The sequence below is a fragment of the Cyprinus carpio genome, unplaced genomic scaffold (genome assembly GCF_018340385.1).
Source record: "Cyprinus carpio isolate SPL01 unplaced genomic scaffold, ASM1834038v1 S000006483, whole genome shotgun sequence".
NCBI classification, from domain to species: Eukaryota; Metazoa; Chordata; class Actinopteri; order Cypriniformes; family Cyprinidae; genus Cyprinus; species Cyprinus carpio.
Window position 1 is genome coordinate 85418 of NW_024879158.1, and position 16172 is coordinate 101589.

Sequence of the window (16172 nt, forward strand, 5' to 3'; positions counted from 1 at the left end):
AACATGTGTGCTTGTGAATCAGTCTCTCTATAATACCTAAGATTCATGCACAGACTTAAAATGACAAAAGGACCAGACAGACGGCATTGAAGAGTTTTTATATTGGAGAAAAATACTGAAGGTTAGCCTTGATCTAAAGTGTATACATAATTCATTTTGGTAACATCACTTATTTCAGATTACTTTCCTAGCGTATTGCGAAAATATTCATCATTTGGATTTTTGGATTTTGAATTTATTTTGATATATAGCAATCAAGTCACACTCACACTCCTGTACCTGTAGTATAATACTGAGAAAACCTGTACTAAGTCCAGATGGTATAAGAAAAATGAAAGTAGAGAACAGTAATGGAGAGGACATAAAGACTGAGCAAAAGCTGAATGCATGCAAAAAACTTGAATGTAGTATTTGCTATCTACATTATCATCTCTACAGTGTTTGGAAAAATAATCAATAGGGCTTTGACCTTTGCTGCATTAAAGGTGTTCCATACAGCTGTCTGCTTTTAGTCTAATTTTTCTGGTTGTTTATTTGTGAACAGACACTGAAAGTAACAGTATCAGCCATCGGAGCAATCTGGAAAACTCAATATGAAACAAGTGGGAAAATATTTAGTTGCTTCTCTTATTTTTTAGTTGTGGCTGACATGTTTATCATATTATTTTCCTTAAATGTACAATTTGATCAGCGAGTTTACTGAAATGTTTGTGTACTCCAAAAGTTTTCAACTAGACCACTTCTGGGAGTCTTTTGAATTGGATTAAAAACAAGGGATTTTCATTAAAAATATGTAGTGTATATATTTAAATAGTTATATATTTAAATGTGGTATATTAAATCTCTATCTGGTACAGATCTGAGAGAGATCATTATGTTATCAACTGTTGACATTGAAAAGAGAATAAAAGCTTTGGTGTTGGGAGAAGAGTTTGGCATCACAGAACGCCTGTGCATTCATACTCTGGTGGCTTTCCTGTTGACAGACAACGGCTCATGAGTAGAATGTGCTTAAATCCTAATGTGTGTTCCATCAATGGCTCATATTACATTTGAAAATCCAGCAATGTTTAAAAAAAAACATCTTTACCTTATTCAAAATAGAGACACCAGTCAGATACAGTGGAAGTCTGCTTGGCTGAACACAAGAAACTCTATAAATGATTCTTGATGATGGGTAGACTTGTGTATCCTAATGAAGTCTGCAGCTGCGTTAATAAAAACATCATGTCGGCAAAAGAAGCGCAGCACTATACATACTTATAGCAGTGGAGGATATGCTACAATTTTCTTGAAGTTTCGAGCCCAACTGATGCAAATGGATCCTCACTCTGCTGAAGCCTCTTTACAGCTCATCCCATTCAAATACTAATTGTGAATTGTAAGCCTTGGAAATCTCAGTTTTTTTTCCCACGAGTTTCTTTTCAAAAGGACTTCCAGTGGTCTCTTTTTCTGTTTAAACACTCTATGAAAACTCTTTCTCTTCGTTAGTGATCCACTTTGAATAAGATTGTAAGATTGTCATGGTGTGCTTACTGTGTATGGAACGAGGAGATTGACGGAGCGCGGGAGATGAGGAGATCCAAAAAAATAATAGTCTTTAATGAAACCAAAATAACAGGGAAGAACCACACGTAGAGTAGATGTTTAACACTTGACGCAGGACACAGGAAAACACAGGGCTTAAATACTGTGACGAAAAGGGCTGGGTGAGAGCTGTGGGAATGGAGCGAGGGCTGGTGGATGAAATTGTAAGGCCTGTACATCTGCACCACTCACCAGTCGCGAGTCCCCACGGAGGAGCTCCGGAAGGATAAAAGGAGGAGTGATGACAGTGTTGGATGAGAGGCGGACCAGCCTGGATTTTTATTTTGTGTTTTGGTTCTAGTTGGTGCGACAGTCGTCCGCGAGGGCTGTCAAACTATTTGTGTTTCATTTGTTTATTATTAAAGTTTTGTATTTGAATGTTTGCCATTCTCCCTGCCTTCTTCTTCCTGACCTACAAACTTTGTTACAAATACCCAAGAACCAAAAACAAGGGAATTAACGATAAAACACCAAGCGAATCAATAAAGGACAATCAACATGGGAGAAAAACTGGTTACGGTACACATCACAAGAAACACAGGGGGCAGTCTAAAGCATGACATTACCTCCCCCCTCCCAGGAAGGCACGTCCATACGCCTCAATAACTTCCAATGGGGTATGGGAGGGGGGAGGGCTCTCTGGAGGGCCTCCTAGGGCCAGGCTAAGCACGGGACGGATGGCCTCCAGGGTGGTACCAGTTCCGGGACCCATGGGCAGATCGGCAGTCTAGGGAAGCCATGGTGGAGCTGCCTGCGTGGCCTTTGCCTTGGCACTCGGCCTGGCCTCTGCGGCCAGAGTTACTATAGCACCAACCCCCCCCCCAAATAAAAAAAATTTCCTTGGGGGGAAATTTCGAGTTCTGAGGCCCTACTGTGGGCCAGACGCTGGGAAAAACAGCACCACTCGTCTGGGGCCAGACTTGGGACTGGAGCCCTCTCTGGGCTTACACTTGGGAACAGGAGCCTCTCTGGGCATAACTTGGAAGCATGGACCCCTCTTTGGGAACAGAGTCCTTTCTCTGGGCTTGACTCACGGGACTGCAGCCCTCTTTGGGTTGGATGCGAGGAACTGGAGGCCTTTCTGTAGCGGACTTGGGGGCTGAGTCCCAAACTGAAGCAGAACTCAGGGGCTGGCAGGAGACACTGGCGTGGATCCATGGGCTTGAGCTAACAGTCTTTTCCTCCCTCAGATTCCTTCTTCTGGTTTGAGGGTGAGGGAGTACGGTTTGCTGTCAGCTGGGGGTTTTGGTTATAGGATATGTTCCAGCAGTTCGAAACATTTATAACGTAACTTATACATTTTTTTCTTAACTGTTATCGGGCATTAGTGTGTTTAAATAACTCAGTCATGAAACAAAGTAGAAACAATTTTTGTAAATTAGGTTTAGAAGTTATTTAAGAATCCTTATGTGAACATTCACATGTTTGCATAGATTTTTTTTTTTATTTGAGTGTAAAAAAATAAATAGCAATTTGAATTTACTAGTTTGGGTGTAATGTTGCAAGTAATTGGCCTCCCAAAAAAGTATAGTTTATAGCATTAGCTGAGATAGTGGGCCATATTTTAACAATCTAAGCGCATGTGTCTTAAGCGCAGAGTTTAGAGTTTTTTACTCACACACGTAAGTAAAAGCCACCCAGATCCAGTCCACAAGGTACACGACCAGACGGTGGATCAGCACCTAGAGATGACCTCCTACAGCCCTGGAATTGTCCGTGGAGACCATGTCCCACTAGATGTGCCCCAAAGAGAGATCCCCTCTCAAAGGACCTCATCACCTCGACGGCCCATCGGGACAAAATCACGGGAACAGAATAAGTACTCTGACAATCTGACCTGTGTGCAGCATGAATCAAACCATGCCTGCTGGTTCGTTGGCCAGAAGAGAATGGCCTTTGACCTAGCTGGTTTCTCCACGTTTTCTCCCATTTCTGTCACCGATGGAGTTTGGTTCTTGCGGGTCGCCTTTGACTTGCTTTTGGGGCCGCTTAACAGAATTGCACAGACAATTTACCAGGCAAAGCAGTATCAAAAAAGTCATCTTTTTCAGTGCAGAGTGAAATGCCAGAAGCTTCATCATCGAAGTGGCATTTAGATATATTTACACTGTTTAGTGCAGGACAAGAATGCATTTAACCTGCAGTTACATGCATGAATAATGTTTTGATATACAAGACATAAAATGTGTTGAATCTCATTTGGAAATAAGAAATTAGTTATTTAAAAAAAAAAATCAGGAGGAAATACTTTAAATGTGAAATTAAAATGGCCAGTATGTGTCAGCAAGTCACTGTTAATAAGTGGAGGTCATTGCAGTTAGACGAGTCATTTAAGCGGTTGATTCATTCAGGAGCGAAACACTGTCATATTGCTCAGAGCGCCAAAAACTGTGCTTTGGTGGCTGTGCTTGGAATATTTTTTGTTGTAGAAATAGAGAAAAAACAGGCAATATGGTGTCTAAGCCATAGATCTCTTAATTAACTTGTTTACTGGCCTGTTGTAAATATATAAATATATATATAATCATGATGAATGTTTTTTACTTGGAGGAAAAATGGCATTCTTTGTGTGATTTTTGATTTACTTGCTATGAAATGGAAATAAATATGTAAATTTTCTGCCCCTATATCTTCAATTTTGTGATCATTCTAAATGCACACAGTGAAGAGCATAATATAAATCTGTAGCGCACATCATTAAAACAACAATTATGATATTATGCTTGAGCTGATATATATACAGCACACTCCACTTTTCCCACTTTGTCTTTTTGACTGGTATTGCAAAACCTCTTGTTCAAATTTCAAAGGCTTCATTTTAACCACCAATGCAACGATGTAATTATTTCTTTACCTCTACACATAACTGCGAAGGGTTGATGTATTGTCGAGATTTTATAAGCTGCTAGTTTGGTCTCCCTAGGCAAGAAGCACAGCTTACACACTGCATAATAAACCATAAATATGGCCAGGGTTCACGCTTTTCTTGAGGACAACTTCCAGGGGCCATGGCCGGGTTTTTAGTTCAGCGAGGTCCTGAGACCACTGCGCCTGTTTTGTCCGTCTCGTCTCTCTTGTGATTTGGCGTAGTTTGCCCTCCTGCCCATTATTTACTTGGCGTGGTTTACAGGAAGCCCGATTTTTTTTTCTTTTTTTACTCCAGTAATTAATGTGTTTTTAAAATGCCATGAAGTACAATACTTCAAACAAAATATACTTAAGTAAAAAGTAAAATTACAGCTTTAAAAAAATACTTCAATAGAAGTACACAAAAAAGCTACTCAGTTACGATACTTGCGAGTAAATGTAATTAGATTTACTTTCCACCTCTGGCCAGAAGAACTGACCTTCTGACTGAGCCTGGTTTTTGCTCCCAAAGGTTTTTCTCCATTTCTGTCACCCGATGGAGTTTTGGTTCCTTGCCGTTGTATTTTGACTTGCTTTGTTAGGGGCCTTAACTGATTGCACAGACACTATTCCAAGAGAGCTGAACTGGATGATGACCATCACTGAATCATCAATGAACTGACTTCCAGCTGGAAAAAATGACTTCCCTATATTATCGACAAACTATTTTCCTGGTTGACTCTGTAAAGCTGCTTTGACACAACCAGTATTGTATAAGCTATACTAATAAAGATGACTTGATTTGACTACAATACAGTTTCTGTGTCCTAAAATCCCTATAATGCATTGGGTTTGCTGACATCACAATCACTTAGTCTGATTTCTCCAAGGTTTGTCATCTGATAGATTTTGGGTTTCCTGCCACAGTCATCTTTGGCTTGCTTATTTGATGTTTAAAAGACACTTAATATTGCTCCTCTAGAGCTGCTTTGCCATAGCTGAATCAAATTTGTTTCATAATTGATGAACTTTGCAACATCAACACTTATCAAACTGAATTCATAATTAACATTGCACTGACTCGAGCTGAATAACAACACTGTTGTCTGTTGTAGAGCCACTTATAGTCTCAGCCTCAGGCGTCACTTCACGGACCCGTTGACTAAAACGTCTGATGCATATGGGACTACAAAATTGGAAACACTTCAGGAGTGTTGAAGTCATCACCGGATTGGTTGAATTCTACAGGATTTCCAGCGAGACATGTGTGTCCGCGATCTTTAACCTCCACCTGGAACTAAAGATGCCGCGTGGCACTGCCTCATGAAAAAAGAAAGCCGTTGTGTTTACAACTGTGATGACGAGCGCTTATCAGGATCAACTAAATGCTGGATTTTCAAAAGTAAAGAAATATTTAAAGTTCGTAGCACAGAATCTTTAAAATAAGTTCAAAAGTTTTACACACTGGTCTGTTATTGTGTGGACATTTCACGCCCAGAATTGTGACGATGAACGAAATGAACTGTGATTGGTTGTATGACATGTTGGTCAAGCGGCCTCATGGGCGGGCCTTGGCCAGTGTAAGCTGCCGTGAATTCAGACATTGAACTGAACTTAAATGAACAGCACATGTTCTTAACAGATTAATATAGCACAACAAAATTTATTCATGATTAATGAAAGCCATTGAACTGAACTTAAATGAACAGCACATGTTCTTAACAGATTAATATAGCACAACAAAATGTTTTCATTAATATTTTGAGCATCCGGTGTAGAAACCTGTGCCAAATAACATGGATAATTCTGCTGTGTAAGTCCCTTATAACAGGAGCAGCTTGAATGAGAGAGAGAGATGGTTTTGAGCCACCGAAAAATCTCAAGGCTCATTCTGCTGGAAAGATAGACTTGGGTACACTCATGCCTTCAGAGAAAGAACTGAATATTTATCATGTTGTTTTACTGTACACTTGTTGTATAAATATTTCCATATGTAAATAGGCAATACATGAATTATCCTGAAATGCATTTCTCAAATGAAATCGAAAGTGAAGACTGTAGCTTTTTCTCTCTCTTTGTACTGGTAAAGCGTGTGGTGAAGTGGTACTTTTTCATCAGGGTTTCCACATATCAGAACAGCTTAGCATCAACACAGACCTCGATGAGCCTTTAATCTGAGCCACAATCAGCCTCTGCCTCAGTGCAAGTCCATCATGGCCTCAGGCTTGCCCTTCACTCTCTGTATGTGCATGTGTGTGTGTTTCTATAAACTCCTCAGGGCCATTGACTTTTGGGCTGTTGTATCAAGGAGTGTTGTGAGGGAGGAAGGGATAGTCTAGCAGGTCTTACACTTGTTCACTGCCCTCTTTTAATCACTACTTCCCTGTTAGCCATCAAATCCAGCACAACCCACACAGATATGACCTCAGGTGAGATCACTTTAGCATCTCAGCTCTTTCTCTTAGATTGCAATGTGATTAAACTATGTCATGCCATTTTACTCTGTTACAAGAATTATCAACAATGTCTTAAACTATGCTCAGATTTGCCATGATACCAAAGCCTGTAATCAAAAGTGATTTATTTTGAATGAAAACTTTTTCTCATCATTTACCTTTGAGATTTAATAAATGTAAACCCAGAACCCCTAAGTATTCACATGTAGATTTTTCTTGCTTGTGTTGTAACATCTGAGAGACCAGGTTAATTCCTGTCTATTTGTTTGGAAATATTATTACAAGAAATCTATTTAATCAATATTCAGTGGTTTTTGAAGAAAATATAGCATCCCAAAACTAGATTCTCTACTTCTTCTCCCTCTTCTTCTTAACTTTTTTTTTTTTTTCAAAGACACACACAAAAAAGAACATAATCATAAACACTCTAAAACAATAAACAAAATATTCTAAGAGAGGGTTACAATACAATAAACTACAGTATAAAGGTTAAACCATAGCTAAATATTGGAATCAGGAATAAGATAAAATATTTTAGCTTTTTTCTTTTATCTTTCTTGAACATAAAAAAGGTATTTCCTTTGAAATGTTCCATTTATGAAAATAAAATTGAACAAGGAATAGTGTTAGAAATAATTAAGGGTTTACTTTTAAATATTATTTTGACTAATACAGAAGTTTGGAGACAGAGTCTCTCGATTTACATACAGTCATGGCCAAAAATATTGGCACCCTTGGTAAATATGATCAAAGAAGGCTTTGAAAATGTATTTCCATTGTTAATCCTTTTGATCTTTTATTTAAAAAAAAAATCTCAAAAATCTAACCTTTCACTGGATAATAAGAATTTAAAATGGAGGGAAATATCATTATGAAATAAATGTTTTTCTCAAATACATCGTTGTATTTCAAATTCCAAGCCTAAGCTCCCTAAAAGAGAAATCCAACGACAGAATTTCCAACATAATTAATAACCATACTTTGGCCACAATAATTTCTCAAACGAGACCTTCCTTCACTGCTAGGCCACCTAAATTTTGCTATGAGAATCATTCCCCAAGGCCACCCTTTTATCTCCCACCTTCTCTCTCTAGCATCCTCTGTCCCCAGCTTAAACAATTTAGTCACCCTGAATGATTCGTGTAGAGCAGATCTCAATCTCTGGCTTTTGTTAATCAATCAAAGGAACTCACCCACCTCTAAAATAAAAATCCCACGCTACCCAACCAAACTACACGCTCCTCACAAAAGAACCCACCCCACTCAGTCTCGGGGGGGGGGGGGTTTCCAAGGTCAGCTGGTTCGTTTCAACATGGCCTCCCAAACTCCTAAATTTGAAATGGTCCTTCTCCTCCAGCTCTATTCAAGCTCTACCCAATCGTTGTCACCCGCGACATTATGGGTGAAAAAAAATGGGCCTCTACAAAACATTCTCTTCCATTGCGACAACTCAGCAGCAGTCCACTGCATAAATAAAGGCAGATCCAATTCCACCGAAATCATGCCTTTTTTTAAGACGTTTGATCTAGATGTCTGCCTGCAACCAGTTCATAATTAAAGCAGTCCATATACCAGGTTGTAAAACCCAATTGCTGACTCTCTTTCCCATTTTGCCTTTTAGAAATTCAGATCATTAGCTCCTCAAGCAGACCAGTCACCCACACCAGTGCCTCCTTATTCGGACATGACGTTCAAGTAAACCACCCTCACCTCCATCTTCATGACTTATCCACCCATCTCATCCTACAAGCCATTTCTCCAAGAACACTCAGCTCATACTTGACAGCTTGGAATTGTTTCAAAACCTTCCATTCTCACCACAAGCTTCAATTTACTGACTTCTCTCTCTCACAACTATTTCTTCTTTTGCAGCTTTTCTCCACCATTTTAAACAGTTCCAACCCGGCTCCATAAAATCATATCTTAGCGGAATCCATTTTTTCCATAAACTAATTTTTGCCCGCCAGTGCCACACCATCAACAACCCTGAACTATCCCTGCTTTTAAAAGGTATTGAAAAATACCAACCCCGCCATCTAAATTCTTGCTTGCCCATCACCCGTGAAATATTAAGCAATTGCTTACTCACTCTTCATTCAGGTTACCACTCTGAAAATACACACAGATTAATCGACGGCCTTTTCATCATCGCTTTCTACGGTTTCCTCAGATGCTCCAAATTCACCTGTAATTTCAAATTCAATCCCAGGATCCATCCGGCCATCTCTGACCTCCAAATACTGGACAACAACACAATTTGCTTTAACATCAAATGTAGCAAAACAGATCAATTCAGTACCGCAGCTCCCTATACGCAGAGTACGCAGTTTGCATAGGGCACCATCCCAGTTACTAAAAAAACAACAACAACAAAAAAAACATTTTTCATTCTATATTAATATTAACATATACATAAATAGAAATCTAAGCATTAACACACACACACACACACACACACGGGTTTCGAGCCTCCTTCACAGACAGTTTTTTACCATTACCTGGCAGGACTGAATGGGCAGGCAAACTTGTGAAATGAAGTTCATAGCGCAGGTTCGGGAGGAGCCTAATCAACCAGCCCTGCCAGTCTTCCGGCATCCCTCCACCACCCCTTCCACTCCTTTAAATCCGCTTTCTTTCATCCACACCTTATCATCATAGGAGGTTTTCTTACTTGAAGCTCAAGCTGAGCCTTGGGTTTCGAGCCTCCTTCACAGCAACAAAGCCAGGTTCGTTTTACCATTACCTGGCGGGACTGAATGGGCAGGCGAACTCGTGAAACAGCATATCGCTCTAAATTCAGGGAGCCAAGATTACATACGTAACTGAGACTTTCCCTTTCATAGTTTCAATCAATGCTGCATAAGATGCTATGGGAATGGTATACTATAGCGCCTTCGACTATATTGCAGAATTGTCTGGGAGACAGAGAAAAGCATGGAGTTCAAACAACCAAGACCTGGGAGCCAGGTGCCTTCCCCACCTCCAAAACCATAAAACCTGATAAAGGTGTGTAGAGAGAACCACCCTGCCACCACACAAATACCCTCCAAAGAAGACCCTGTCAAAGCCTGAGACGAATCCATTCTTCTAGTGCAGGGGTCGGCAACCTACACGCCGATGGATAATCTCTGGCACACGAGGAATAGGGAAAACTGCATACTGACATACATTTTGAGGTAATAACTTCTCATATTCAGCCTGTTATGAGCTATAAATATTAATAAAGTTTGAGAATTAACTTGCTCTAGTCTACAGATGCACACGCTGAATCGCTGCACATACTAGGTGCTTCAGATCAAAGCTTCAGTGGTCTAACAGCCGTAAATCAATGTCAAAATGACTGAGATGGCCAATCAAATCAAAGTAGGGCCGGAGGCTTTACTGTTGACAGAAGCAGAGTCTAAGCGATCAGTTTAACGTTAAAGAGAGTGAGGTAAGATGAAGCTGCAAACCATTTAATATTAGTCAACTTTTAACTTTAATGCGTTTTACAATAGAAATGTTAAATGACAGCTATATCCATTGATGCAAACTATTACATTTTTTACTCTCAAATATGACCATTTTGAGAGAGAGAGAGAGAGAGAGAGAGAGAGAAAGAGAGAGATATATATGCAAATTATCTGCATCTGTGTCTCTCTCTATAAACAATGAAGCTGAGTTTAGTTACTCAGTGATAAAACAGTGATTTCACCCCCCTCGTTGCTGAGAAATATAATGTAGCAATTCAGTATTGATTAATAAAGTTGTGTGGCAGTGCTGACAACAAGTTTATGAGCTTCTGAACGTTACTTTTTGCACAGCGTGAACTCAGATCTCTGTGTACGAGTAGTGTGTGTGTGTGTGTGTGTGTGTGCTTGCATGCATCAATTAAAGCAGCACATTAATATAGAATGGTGATTAAACTGAATGGTTTTAATGCATTGGTCTTGTCACACACACACACACACACACACACACACACACACACACACACATACAGTGGTGTTCAGTACAGTCACACTGTGTATCTGTTATTCAAGAAACTTTCGAAAAGTTCGAAAAATCTTCAGAAACTACTTGGATGAAAATCAAACAGGCCTATTTTTTATTTTTTATTTTTTTTTTTTTGTATAATTAAAAAAGATTTATGTACTGTATAGAGATGCATGGGGGTGGGGGATTTCGATGTGTTGGCACAGTGGTTAACCAGAAAAAAGAAAAATGGCACATCATGCCGACGACCCCTGAGGCCCCCTGCTCTGGTGTAAATGAGCTGATGCACACCTAGAGGGAAAGCCCGCCGCCAGCATGCCTCTATAGGCAACAGGGGATGAAATAGCATCAGTCACTCATTGAGATATCCTCTGCTTTGCCAGCTTAGCCCTCTCCTATTTCCAACCACTGAAATATATAAATGCAGCTGATACTATTTTGTACTTACACCACTGTCTCAAGGATCAACTTAAGTGTATTAATGTTTGTAATTAAACATAGACCATTACTATTATCTTATTATTTCAAAATATTGTAGGTTATCAACCTAAATGTTAGCATTTTAAATTCCCATGCAGGGGATGTGCATTAATGAAAATTGCCGCATTTACAATGCTCAGTGATTGTGTTCGCCTGCCTATGCAAAATGTTCAGCTTTGGATTCTATTCTAGAGACAAAAGAACTGGGTTTATTTGTCCGTCACCACTATCTTAGTGTATGTGATTTGTGCATACACATGAAAACAGGATGGCTAGTATTTCAAATATATGTATTTGAAATACAAACCTACATTATTTTGCCAATTTCCACATAACTTTTGAACATATTTAAAAATCAAATGTATTAAATTATTTAAATACATGTTAATTTTTTACCTCTGTATTTTTTATTTTTAAATACATAAGGTATCAACCTTCTTATTAGATCAAGATTTCCAGGATGGCGGTGTATTTCAAATACATGTACCTAAAATAACTACCCATCATTTAATGGGTACACCAAAAATCTTGCAGCTTTGATTTGAAGCGAAAAAAAATGGTTTTTTTGTGCTACCTTGTATATACCATCTCTGCCCAGTGTTTACATCACTCATCAGGGTTACAAGACTATGTTTTGTGTGGGTTGTTTTTTTGTTATAGTGTACCTGCATTAGATAGCCAATTTCTACATGTATTTGTAAGACTTTTAAAAGCTACATGTATGCACTTTTGACCTGATTATCCAGGCGCATTGTAAGAATACACCAGAGATCTACAGGCGTCGACTTTACATAGCATTACTTTTGGTGGAAATAAGATGCTGGTACCATGTACATGAGTGTAACGAGTGTGTTCCCCTTAAGACTGAAGCCACCCACTTCAGTTTTGAAGACACTATTCTATCATTCATTCTTCTTCTGTCAGCCAGGGGCTATAAGACTCTTCAGTGTGGGCTTTTTACACATTGGAGGCTAGTTCATCACTTTTATAAATAAAGCTCAAAGACTACATATGAGCAAAGCAGTTGATACTTATGTTGGTAAATTAAATGATTCAGTGATTCACTCGTGGCTTAGAAATGAAATGCTTTGTTCCTGATGAATCAGTCGTTTTGAATGAATCTGTTGTCCTCAATGACTATCAGTACACCACTTTGCTGTCACCTACTAATTTCACAATTTCAACAATTTTTTCATGTTTTAAATTATTTTCAAATATCAGTATTTCAACATTTTATGTTAAAACAACATCAGTCATGCCTATTTATGCAGTCTGTAACTGCAGGTTAAATGCCGCCATGTCCCCTCTGAGTATACATTAACTGTGTAAAGACATCTAAATGAGAGGAAGTGCTTCTTATATCTCCTCCAACAAATGTGATGTGGTGTTTGTTTTTGGTGTGTGTGTGTGTGTGCTGCTTTTCCATTTTGCATTTCCTTGTGTACTTTTACTTTTAATTACTTAAGTATGGTTTAAGACTTTAAAAAAAATACTTTTCGCACTTTAAAAAGTACAATAAATATCACATACTTTAAGACTTTTACTCCAGTGATATTCTAACCGGTGAATTCAACTTCTACCAAAGTCATTTTCTCTGGTAAGATATCTGTATTTTACTTGAGTATGGCTGTCAGTTACTTTATACACTACTGAAGGAAACCATCAAAACAAGATTTGGTCTTCCAAAAGCCTTTTGCCAAGTGGGACAAAAGCCACCTAAGGTTCATCTTGAAAAGTTGGGGGGGGCAGGGTGTCTTATAATCAGGTAGTCTTGTATTTCAGAACAATGCAATAATTTAAAGGACAGAGGGTCTTTGGAAAAGAGTAATCCAAATGCAAACCTACAACACACCTTTAAAAGCAGAATGGATATACCTACAATAATGAACATTGGTAGCAATCTACTCTCTAGGTCAGAATAAGAAAAAGTAATTCATGTTACAACAGAAATAAAAAAAGTTTTTTTCCTGCATGTCAGCATTGGATTCTAATCCCGAATAAGTTCAAACATGAAAATCTCTCAGTGGCCCAGAATACCATCTCCAGCATTCAGATGTCGTCCTGACTCCAAGATCAGGACACTCTGATCTACATCGCTGAGGCCACCCAGGGATCCTGCTCGAGCAGAGACAAAACATTTCCATCACCAGGAACTGCTGTAGACCTGCTGAAGACCTGACAGGAGACAGAAAGCCAGGCTGCTGCATAAGAGGTGCAAGACAAATGGCCTAGTGCAGTGATCAAAACCTTAAAGTAGTCACAAAACCAGCATCCACAGTATAAACTAATGTCAACACTATAGTTGCCAGTCTCTCCAACAAACGAATATTTGATGGTCACTGGATTCTTGGGTGCCACACTTCAATGGCTGCTCAAGCTTTACTATAATCAGTTTACTATATGATGATTTGTCAGGAGTAGCAGTTTGGAAAAGCGACAAAGTCATTGTTTTTCTTTTACTGAAGTATGGCCATTTATAAAACTATTAAACCACCTCTGAAGTTGCCACTTGCCTAGGGAACAAAGAATAGAATTGTTTGCTTTGCAAGAGTTTTATAAAAGGATAGATAATTCAGATTGGCTTAGAAAAGTTAGCAGTGGTGAGAGAGAAAGCATCCAGTCCATTCTGGTTTGTATGGAGATTCAGCATCACTTTGTTGGGTCACTGTCTGCCATCCAGAACATAGACTGCCTTGCTTGCAATTGGGGTGCCGTTGAAGAAGGATGCCGAGATCTGATGGTAAAGAAAATGATAGGAAAGGCAACCAATGAGAGAGATTCTCTAAAAGATGAACTTTTACTTGCTTTTCCGTTAATTGTGGATGCATAGAGAAAGAACTCTGGAAGGTTCAAAAACGTGACTTACCAATGTCAAACGTAGCAGATACAGCTGTAGATTTTGACATGACTACATCTGGGAGGAAAGAGAAACACCACAAACATGGAGAAAAAAAAGACACATGCGCGACAGGTTCATATCAACCAACAGCTCACCTGTTCCCTCTTTAGTGATGCTCACATTAACAATAAAAATAATATTGCATCTTATTTTCACATTCGGTGTTAAAAAACTCGGTAACAATTTACAATAAGGTTCATAGTTAACTAACTACTTTAGTTCACATGAACCAAGCATGAACACGACTTCTACAACATTTATTAATCTAGTAATGTTAACATTTGTAACATTAACAGAAGTTTAATGCTAGTTTGTTCATGTTAGTTAATACATTAACTAAAATTGGCTAATGGAACCTTATTGTAAAGTGTTACCAAAAACACTGATGTACTTAAAGTATGGGAGGCACAGCCAGTGTCATCCAAAGGTCATTAGTAGCTCACCAGTTTGTCCTGGTTTGTCCGGGTTTGTCTGTTTGGATGAAGTTCAAAGGCAGGTAAGGTTTAAACATGACTTCTCTCTTCTGTCATTTTGAAGAACTTCCCTTGAAGTTCCACCCTAAGTTTCTGCAATAATTTTCTAGCCACTCGTGGAGCCTGAAAATGTTCAGGAGATGAAAATGTTGCATGTGCCAGACAATTACAGTTCTGAAAACTAAAGCAACGGTGAAAAACTATTGAAGATGTTTGCTGCCCAAGTTGTGTTGTCCTGTTTTTGTCATCAAGCAGAAAAACTGTCATTGTGAGACTCTTGGTTGGTTTTAAACTTACTTTAGACTTACACAAAATTTGCCATTAGAGCCAGACTCAGTCATTGCAGGAAAGCAAGGATCTGTGGAAACATTAAACATAAATCTGGGGTCAGAAATCACATCAGATCAGCACAAATATTCATGCAAGTGTATAGTCACAGATGTAGTCTCCATTAGTCACTTTGCTCACAAGTTTTGAGGAATCAGGTTAAAAACAGACAGAAGGACATGTTTTGTTCACTTTAAAGCACGTTTACGTACGGTCCTGATTTCTCTCCATTGACAGCAAAGAGGAAAAGGGCTAAAATAGTTCCAAAAACAAATCATAGCCATATGGAGTGATCATCCAAGACTAGAACCAAATCAAATACCTCTTTCAGAAACTTAATCAAGCAGTACTGCTACTTACTGCTTTACAGCTATTCTCAATCAGCTTCACTGATGGCTTCGAGTTTAAGTGCTCTTAAATTGTCATCAAGCTCATTAATTTCAATGATTTAACCTCCAACCTGGAATTAATTTTGTCTGTTTATTACTCCCATCTAGTATAGCTTTAAAACTAAATGATGACTCAATGCAATTTCCTCTACCCTCCACCTGGCTCTTACCCACCTAGAAAAAAAGACTCCTATGTCAGAATGCTGTTCATCAACTTCAGCTCAGCATTCAACACAATAATCCCACAACAGCTTGTTAATAAAACTAAAACCCTGCTGGGCCTTAACAATTCTCTCTGTAATTGGATCCTGGACTTTCTAACTGAAGAACTCAGTCAGTCCGTTGTTGGCCACATCACCTCGAGCACTACCACACTGAGCACAGGTGCCCCACAAGGCTGGGTGCTCAGCCCACTGCTCTTCACACTGCTGACCCACGACTGCAATGCAAGTTCAGCTCCAACCACACTATCAAGTTTGGGGATGACACAACTTAGGTAGGTCTCATCAGCAACAGCGATGAAATGCACTACAGAGAGGAAGTGGCACAGATGGCCTAATGGTGTGACACTAACAACCTGTCCCTCAATGTGGAGAAGACAAAGGAGGTTGTGATGGACTTAAGGAGAAATTCCGTTGACCACCCACCACTGACCATCAACAGCTCGACTGTGGAGAGAGTCAGCGGCACTAAATTCCTGGGGGTGCACATCACAGAGAATCTTACCTGGACCACCAAC

The 16172-nt window shown here is 39.2% G+C and overlaps 1 long non-coding RNA gene across 2 annotated transcripts; it reads right to left on the minus strand.

Annotated features, from left to right (window-relative positions):
* Nucleotides 1-13942: 13942 nt before the first annotated feature.
* LOC122143694 lies at nt 13943-15408 on the minus strand. Of its 2 annotated transcripts, none has more exons than XR_006159317.1 (5): nt 15257-15408; nt 15026-15075; nt 14688-14840; nt 14212-14259; nt 13943-14079 (listed from the first exon to the last, which is right to left on the minus strand). It is a non-coding gene; the product is annotated as an uncharacterized LOC122143694 (long non-coding RNA). The 2 variants fall into 2 exon arrangements; XR_006159316.1 differs by having other exon boundaries at nt 15015-15075.
* Nucleotides 15409-16172: the final 764 nt, after the last annotated feature.